The sequence below is a fragment of the Centroberyx affinis genome, unplaced genomic scaffold (genome assembly GCF_046629955.1).
Source record: "Centroberyx affinis isolate AG114_WGS23_722 - 3 ecotype Tasmania unplaced genomic scaffold, CSIRO-AGI_Caff_v1 ptg001857l_1, whole genome shotgun sequence".
Lineage (NCBI taxonomy): Eukaryota > Metazoa > Chordata > Actinopteri > Beryciformes > Berycidae > Centroberyx > Centroberyx affinis.
The window spans coordinates 3,102-13,016 of record NW_027280235.1 but is presented as its reverse complement, the minus strand read 5'-3'; the positions used below and the strand labels follow the sequence as shown (position 1 = coordinate 13,016).

The 9,915-nt window shown below is 41.7% G+C and overlaps 1 non-coding gene across 1 annotated transcript; it reads right to left on the bottom strand.

Annotated features, from left to right (window-relative positions):
- Window positions 1-7,126: 7,126 nt before the first annotated feature.
- On the bottom strand, window positions 7,127-7,198 carry trnaa-cgc (transfer RNA alanine (anticodon CGC)). The gene has a single exon. It is a non-coding gene; the product is annotated as a tRNA-Ala (tRNA).
- Between the last annotated feature and the right edge of the window lie 2,717 nt (window positions 7,199-9,915).

Here is a 9,915-nt window from a genome sequence, read left to right as displayed (position 1 = left end):
TAATGAAGAGATGCTGAGTAAAGCGTATATAATTGTATTTTGGGGTCGGTATCAGTGGTTGATTTCATTCCGCTGAGGATAATCTGAACTGGGAAAACAATATTCCTGCTGCAGTAGTAGTTATTCCCTGGAAAAGGCTATCTGTCTCTTTTTTTCCTCATTCCTCCACTCCCTCCAAGTCTATCTGTCATTTCTCTCTCCCCTTCTGCTTTCTCCTGTACTCCTCTCAAGCTATCTAGCCCTTCCTTCCCCTCCTTTTCTCTCCCTCTCTCCATCTCTCTTCCATCATTTTTGGCCCCATATTCCTTCTCATTCTCTTTCTATCTCCCCCCGGTTTCTGACTCCCTCTCTTTTCTCTCTCCCTCTCATCTCTCTGCATCCCTTCCTCTCCTGGAGCAACAGTATGTATACACGCGGTTGCCATGGCAACGGCAGGAGGCCACATGAGCGGGTGGATGAACAAAAGACCCAGAGACCCTCATCCAGAAAGAGAGAGAGAGAGAGTGAGAGAGATAGAGAGAGAGAGAGAGAGAGAGAGAGAGAGAGGGAGAGAAAATCAGATTTCATTTTTAGGCGAGGGGTTCGGTGTGTGTGTGGAGAAGAGGGAGGAGGAGGAGGAGGAGGGGAGGGGGGGATGGATAGCGTAGGTGAGGTGAGTTCATAAATGAAAGAGAGAGAGAGAAAGAGAGAGAGGGGGAAGGGAGATATGGTTAACAAAGCAAAAGGAAGAGGGTTCCTGTGGCCTTTGAATAAAAAAAAGCCTAAAAAATGCAACAGTGCATTATGTAAAATTGCCAGTCACATATAATAGGAGCTCATTTTAAAACGATTTTTGACCAAAAAAATGTGGTCCCATCTTTTTCTTTTTTAAAGATTATTTTAAAGGCATTTCATTGTGTTATAAGAAAGAATAGGAGTTCATTTAAAAGCAATTTGTGTCAAAAAAAAATGTGGTTACATCTTTCAAGAGTATTCTTAAGGCATTTCATTGCATTATAAGTAATATGGAAGCAAGCGTGCAATATGAAATATTAGCATACAGTGGGGAGAAGATGGGAGAGAGAGAGAGAATGACATTGACAAAGTAGTGTGCCAGATTTGAACCCACAGCATTGCTGATACATGGAGTCTCTCTTACGCCGGGTTCAGACCGCAAGCGTAGTACTTTGAGCCAACAGGATGCCCCAACGTTTAACACTAGAAAGGTCAATGGATCTAATAGAGGGACCAAAAGCCATCAATTGCAGAGGTTAGATAGAATTATGATCACTATTTCATTGGGTGACTTTGAATATCGATCAACATGGTTTGTACAGAAAGCGCGTCTAGGAAAAGTCATGGAGGGAAATTTTCAAAGCTGAGATCTTTCAATTGTAAAATTCAAAGCGGCAGTCAGCTGAAGCCTTTTAAATGTTTTACATTCATCACTGGTAGAGAATTCAGTGGTAGAGAGCATAACACTGTTGTCCTGTGAAAACCTTGTAACTCCAATTTAGCTGATTTTCATGTTTTTCACTTCAACTTACATGCTCCTCTACAGGCTCCGACCTCTTGGGCCGCTGAAACGCTTTCAAAACCCACTGGATAATGTCAGAAATGCACTGCCATCAAGCTAAAAGCAAGACTGTTTCTCTTAATTGCTGAAAAGATGACATTTTGGAGATACAAAGGTTTCACCCGACAGTGTCTTGATAGGCTTGAGAGCGTATCCTTGATAAGAAAACACACTGGTAAAATTACCATCTATTCATGCAAGCTACAGTCACTGCAAAACTGATTGCATTACACTAATCAACCTTTAACACCACTGTATGTTTAAACTTATTACATTATGTTCATTGATGATTCCACTCAACCTTTAAATTGGATAACATGTACTAGAACTCATACTGGGAAATGCAGCCATGCATGAGGCTACACAGATGATTTTGGGGTGTGGAGCGATGACTTAAGGCATACAAAGAAACAATATTTTTGTGATATGATATAGAAATCATCTTAAGGGAGAAATTCTTATTTTAATTAGCCACCTCAAGGCTTCCTCCAGCTCCTGCTGCTGTAATAACAACTAAAGGTCTCTTGTAACTATTTTAATCGGCATCTGCAACTGCATTGCCTGGCTGGTAATTATGTTGCCCCTGTTGTTGCTCAGCCTGAACAAGGAGACGTTCACTCCGTGTTCACATATTAAGCCGTAACCTCACTCAATAATTAGGAAAAAAATTACACTTGGGGAAATGTCACGTTGATTTCCTCTTCAAGTCTTCTTCACCGCTCATTATTTTTGCTCATTTTCATTAACAAGCTTTTTCATCAGATGTGTGGATTCGTACTCGCTCTCCGAACAGAAAAAGGTACAACAGCGTACCTTTTTGTTGTCGTGGGGCGATAACATCGAACTGTTGCACCTCCCTTAATCAGCTGTAAAACGAAGACCAAAAATGTCATTAACCTTTGAAGTCTATAATTAACACAGCAGCTCAGCTAGTGGCAAATCCTGTACTATTTATCTAAGTAAACGTATGGAGCGCTGATCATTTTCAGAATATAGAGATAGACCCTTCGGGGCACTACTGGGAGAACCGTATTCAATTATCCTGCCTATTAAAACTTGTGAGAGGTGTGTGTGTGTGTGTGTGTGTGTGTGTGTAAGCGTGTGGGGTGCTAGTTGAAACGGGCCAGTCTTATGCAAATATAATTACGCCAATTAAATCACGCAGGGCCCTCGGAGGGGGTTTGGGGAATGGGTGGAGAGACTGGCACCAGGCTGGTGTGTGTGTGTGTGTGTGTGTGTGTGTATGTGTGTGTGTGCCAACGGATAGAGGTATCAAGCTGGTTGTCGTGTGTGCCTGTAAGTCCATGCGCGGGTGTGTGGGTGTCGAGATTCTGGGAACGCTATTCTTTGCACTCTCCTCCATCCCCCATCACCATCACCAGCAGCACCGGCACCCCATCCCCCCAAACCCCGGTTGCTTTAGTCCGTCTTCTGGGAATTGAAGGAGCTCAAAGGAGAAGCATGGGAGAGACTCCATGTTGGAAGGAGAGACGGAGGAAGGGATGAAGACGTATAGAGAGGAATGGGGGAGTGGAAGACAGAACAGTGTATAGTTGAAGGAGAGCGATGTTGAATTTGACCCAGGAGAGGATCGGTTGCCGCTATCCGCTTTCCTTTGCCTGTAATTGGATTCCAAATGCACATGGGCAGACAAAACATTTTCCTAGGCTTCATGTATCAGATCTTTTAGTACACTGATGAGGTGAATGCAGGTAAAAGCCATTATCCTTTCTTGATTCCCCTCAGTAAATCTCTACCAGTCACAAAGGAGGAGATGTCGATAAAGAGAAGCAGATGAGTTAGAGATTTGAAGATTTGAGACAATTGAGATGTGGATTGTGCAAAAGGAACTGCTACTCAGTATCAGGAAGATGTTCAGTGTATAATTTAACTGAATGCATCTATCTACTACTAATATTTCAGCAGTTCTTTCGAATAAATAGGACATTTTGATAAAATTATTTGATTTCCTGGTTGGATGTGCCCATGCCATGACCAATGCTGCTCAACACTCTTGCCACTCTTCACCCTCCTCCATAGACGATGAATGGAATTTGATCTCTTGCCATGACCAGTCCTTGAGTGGTTGAAATTCAGAATTAAGGGTTGAAGAGAGAAAAGCAATGCAAGCCCTTTTTATGGTTTATTTTACCTTATAAACTGTATGTGCCAGATGGAAGGGGTTTGTCACATCACACTGAACTGTACAATCAGTGCCAGAATATTCAGACAATTACAGGAAAGTCAATTTCTGTGATTGACTACCTACCTAGTGCCCTGATGTAGTAAATACCACTCCTCTGATACCCGGAGCAGGCAGGGGCAAAAAGAAGTGAAGTTTAAATGGAAGGGGCGGACAATGAGATCAGGAGGAAAGACAGAGTGATGGGGAAAGTGAAGGACTGTATAAAGTGATGTGATATTTCTTGACATATCCTGGTGATTTTTGAGCATGTTTCTCCCCCCTCTGAACAGCAAGAGGGGATTCGCTGGTATTTTTTCGCCCAAGGGCTCTGTCCAGCGACCAGTGGATGTCAGGTTCAATTTACCGCTGAGAAATTACCTGTTCATACGCCCAGTGGAAAAAAAGATGAATTTTCTCTGACAGTGTCGAAAAAAATCTCTCTCCATCGTGAAGTTATTGTATCGCCAACATCAGCAGGTACTGGAAGTTCGTCTTTATCAGTGTAAGAGCAGGTCATTTGGAGACAACAGTGATTTCTTAACTATGTTGTCCATGACCAAAGGCATTTCAGTTGAGGCAGTGAGTTACCAAGGATGTATACCTGTAGCACTAATACCAGCCAAATGTTGGTACATAGATTTTGCCTGGCAGCTGGTGTTAAATGCAATCCCATGTATCATTAGTAGCTTTCTGCATGGCCAGATTTTGTCCAGAAAATCAAAGCAGTCTGATCCATAAATCTCAATATCATCACAGATGGCAGTGGAAAACGCAGCAGCCGCTTTCATTTTTATTTCAGCTGCAGCTGAATGTCTGAACTGGTTTCTACAGGCCGTGATACATTTCCTCCTTGCTTTTGTTTTAGATGTCAATCATGTTGAGAGTGCAATGCTTTAGCTCTGATTGGCTGCCAGACTTACATTACACCTGCCAAGGCCAAGCATGTACTGTATGTGCAATGGCATTTGGCTGGTATTTTAATTCCATACAGTGTATGTCAATTATTGCATACAGTCCATGCATGCTTAAACCAATGTTCTCCAAAAATCACAACATTGTCCAAATAATCTATGGATTTTTATCTCAGTTGTGTTGGATTATAGTTGGTGTTTATGCATAATTCTAATATATTATAGAAATACAGGTCAATGTTGCATTTAGATTTTTAATACTTCAGTTTATACAGATTAAAGGTAGTAGTATTCATTTTTGGGCAGCACAGGAATTGCTCTTTAAGGTTGAATTACACTTATAACAGGTTATATTTGATTGGAATAGGAGACTATGGATCACAGTTGGAGCACATTAATAGGATTAGATTAATATATCAATATTGCGCACTTAGTGTGTTTTGGCCCTTTAAATAAGTTAAAGCTTCTTTTTTCAGGACATGCATATACACTGATTTACACACATGCAGACACACAGACTTACACACACACACACACACACACACACACTGCACCACTCAGTGTTTAACCTTAACCTATTCTCATTTTACACTATAACCTCTAACCATAAAGATGATCCTTTTCCTAATGAGATCCAGATAGTAAAATCCTCTCGCTCTCATCTCTTGCTCTCTCCCTCTCTCACACACACTACTCACACACACACACACACACACACACACACACACAGTCACAGGAGGGCGAGAGATGTTAGAGCGTGAGATATGGAGTGAGAGTCCGCTCTGTCTCTCTTTCTAACCATCTGCCTCCCTAACTCTTCCTCATGAGGGATGAACCCTTTTTCTAAAAGGGGACTCACCATTCCATAATATTTCCTCTAGTCACATATTTAAAGCACTGATTATTTATCTGCTCTCTATGCTCTCTTCAACACCTCTCCTCTCCTCTCCTTTCCTCTCCTCTCTCTCCTCCTCCTCCTCACCTCTCCTCTTCCTCTCCTCACCTCTCTCTAACCTCCCCAGGAGCAAAGTGTCCCACTGATCAGTCAGCAGATGTTTGGGAGGGACAGATGCCACTCTCCTCCTCCTCCTCCCTCCCGTCACTCCTTCTTTCCCTCCTCTATTCCCTCTGAATTTCTTCCCTCCATCCCTGTTTTCGTGAATTGCACATATACCCAGCTGGATTTATCCCTCTCTCCCTCCGTGAACCCGGTTTCCCCCCGGTGATGAAATGATGAATCCATATTCATGTGCTGATTATTGAAGCATGTCTTTTATTAATAGACCTGCTGTTGGTGCGTTCTTTGCAGGCATAACCTAACATCCCCTCTTCTCTTCATAAGAACCGAATGACCCCCTTCTCTCTCTCTCTACTCCTTCCATCCCCCACCCCTCGCTCTCTCCTTCTACCTCTTTCTTCGGTCTCAACCCCCTTCTCTTCAGCTCCTTCACCCCTCTATTTCCATCTATCCCTCTGTTTTCTGTGTGCTTAGGGAAAGGTCTCAGAGGGACAAACGAGGAGAGGGGGGTTGAAGGAGATACATGCTATGGAGATAGAGATAGAGGGATATAGATGGAGATCAAATGGCATTACACAAAACTCACCTGTTTCACATTACTGTGAATCATGAATCATGAATGAGAAACATAAGCTACTCTAGGTTCTTTAAGACTCTTTCACCTTGGAGGAGCTGCTAGGTTCTTTATTCACATTCTATTTGGTTTTCCATTTCACCCAAAACACCTTTGAACGGTGTGAATTCAGTATGTGTATTTAGTAGTTTAGGCTGTCCCATTGGAAAGCATGCCTTACCTTTTGTATAAGGAGTGGAGACGCTGGGGATTGAACCCAGGACCTCATACATGCATGAGGGAGCCTTCGTAGCAGGAATTGTTATATCCATTCATTTATTGGGAACTTACCACAAACAAAGCTGTTTATCTTCTTTGTTGGATTTCTACCGACTGTTCAGTTTAACAGGCTTTTCAAAGAACCCAATAACTTTGATAGACGTGCTCCTTGCTCTTCTTTTCTGTGTATCTAGTATTCATTTAATTACTATGAAGGCTAATGCATTCAGTGGATGGTAGTAGCTTTGCACACTAGCACCTATCCACCCTCCCACCCATCTAGCCCCCTCTTTCCTCCCTTCATCCATTTATTTGTTCTTCTAAGCACCAAATTAACTCGTTCTCTCTCTCCTCATGCTATCAATTTCTTTAGTATCGCCACTCCTCCCTCCACACACAACTACCCTCTTTCCATCTACTTCATCTCCCCAGCTCCAGAATATGTCTTTGTGTTTTCTGTCTGTTTAAGGAAGAGCACAATATGGGTCAAATTGAGCTAACAACAAGTACAAATACATTGCATATACTATATACCATCCCTACCATACCATGATTTGGAGAATCCTACTCCAGTTAGTGAATGTAGCATCTTAAGCAGTATGTTTATTCTACAGGACACAAGAAGTGGAGATGCTGGGGATTGAACCCAGGACCTCATACATGCGAAGCATGCGCTCTACCACTGAGCTACATCCCCTCTACACTGATATGTTGAAGGTTATGTGCTCTGCTGTTATCTGTTAGCAGCTTTTACAATCAGAATTTGCGGTTGATTTTACGGGGGAGGACAGAGATGACATCACCCTTCTCAGCAGAAATCATTAAATGCTTCCCCTTTATTAACAATCATTTGCAATTCAGATTGAAACCAATTCCCCAATAGCATATCTATAGGAACATGTTTTCCCCAGTGTTGGACAAGTCTTTTCATGTTTCAAGGTTTTACAGTAATGAGTAATAAAAAGATGTGTGTCCAGGCAATGCAGTGCGTACATAATATTATCAGGCAATTAGTAACATCATAGTTATTCTTTAATGTGCGGTTTGTTTAAGGGTCATGACTAAAAAAACGCTGCAGATCTATTTCAGTTGGGTCCCCACATAGCAAGAGTAGTAATACATTTTAATGAGCCTAGAATCCCATTTGGGTCCTCCACTCAAAAAGCATAAGAAAGTCTACTTATACTGTATATACTCTGTCTGTAGTGCAGTAAATGTTCTGTGTTAGATGTTTGTTAATGTTTATAATATTTCACATTTAAACCTGATAGATTTTGGACTATCATCTAAACACACCAGCCATAAGGTTTTATTTTAAAACGTAATAACCACCAGTTGAATAATTTGACATTTGCTCTTACTAAATGATCGCTGTCATAAGTAATAGCTACAGTACTGGATATTATTTTAGTTAATAGTGCTCAACATGTCAAACTAAGGACTATAAGGATTGTAGACAGCTGCACATATGCGCACTCAATTATCTCATCTATGTGGTATAATCTGTATAATCTCCCGACATCAAGCAACAATTCATCTGAATGAAATAATCTGTGCCTCCTTCTCAACACTGGCTACTGTGTAATTAGTCTAATGTGATCATATACACTGTAATTGCTGTATAATTTTTCCTGTAAATTAATGTGCGCGGCTTTAAATGGAATCACCTTTTTGTTTTTACACACAGAAAAAGAACATGCATGAACGGTTTGCTATTTCTTGTGAACTAATGTATGCACCTTGGTCCAGTCCAAGTCAATTCTGAGACCAGGTCCAGTCCAGTTCTGGTCAAGACCAGGGCCAAAGGGGGTCAAGACCAACTCAAGACAGGCAAATTGAGTCCCATTCTGGACCAAGACCCAAATAGGCAATAAAGAGTGTACATGTCTTTTCAAATGCAAATATAATGCTTATGGAGTTTCTTAAGGATGAAAAGAGATGTATATCTATCTGCAGAAGCTCTAAACTATACCTTTCAACTTCCATTTAATCAACGCTTAGGAACGGACTAATCAATGCAAAGACGTTTGAGAACCATTACATATTATACACAGGTGTAATCCCTTAAACTGTTAGTGCTGGGGAGAAAATAAACACAGGCTCACCAAATGGAGAAAAATGTGTCTTTGGAAATGTTTCTATCGGTGGGAAAAAGTCAAATCAACATCCAATACAAGTCTGATTCAAAATGACAGTATTGTCAGTTATGTCCCCAACAAGACTAAATGGATTGAGACTGAACAGCCCAAAGCATTTGGCACTGTGAAAGCAACTTTGCCTCTAAAATGGGGATATTCCACATCTGCTCAGGCCCACATTGCAGCACGCTGATAAAGGCAGCGGAGGCAACAAAAGCCAAAGTCAAAAGCTGTGGTGCTGTATGTTGTAAAAGGCTTAAATCTCTCTGCTGCAGTTTATCTCCCAGAGCTGGTATCTCTCCTTACAAGCATGTTGCTGCCATAGGCCCCCTGCAATTTACACTGATCCTTAAAAACATCTACACCTTTATCATTCATTCATCATTCATTCATTCACACACACACACACACACACACACATTGCCCATTTCCTGCCAATAACACAAGCTTAACCCCCGCACCACACACAATTTTCTCCACATCCCTTGAAGAACGAAATATCCCACCATGTGCTTAGTCGTAGCTTATGACCCCCCACTCCCCTATTTCCCCTCTGTCCAAATTCACTAGCTGCACTTTAGAGGAGAAAGTCATAGTTTTAACAAGTTCCTCCCACAAGTTGTTTCCCTAAAATTAGTTGTTAGAGTGGTAATCAGTGTTTCTGCACTTCACTTCCCAGAGATCACCTGTCAATCAAACAGCGTGTCCAGTACTGTGACGTCTTTTTCCTTGGATTTTCTGTTGATGCAGTTTGAGTTTCTGTAGGTGGCGCTCTTTTCTTTGTCTGTTAAGCCATGGTGGCTCATGCTAACTACCCAGTTCTTCTTCTATTGATTCTAAACAAACTGGAAACGTAAAAGGCATCACTTCCAGTGTGTCAGAGGATTTTTCCCAGGAAAGAGCTACCAGACACTCAGTGTTTAAAACAGCCTAAGAGGCCAATTTAAGGAAATTGAAGGTCAAATGTAGACACATTTTCTGGCAAAGTGTCAAGGCAAAGAACCAGCTAAAATTCAACATGTAATGGCATTTCTTTAAGAAGGGGGAAGCATTTAACACTTTGCGCTCACAAGAGACCAGGTCATCCCCTTTTCATTCTCCTCAGATGGCTTATAAAATGGTCCCGGTCACATTGAGAGCCTCTTTCCAGGGTTAGGGTTAGGATGAGGATCAAAACATGTTGTCAAGAACAGCTTAGCGCACAATAGGCCCGTCTCATCTTTTCAGAGGTCAGATTTTATCATTTAGAAACAACGACCCCAATCGCCTCACAAGC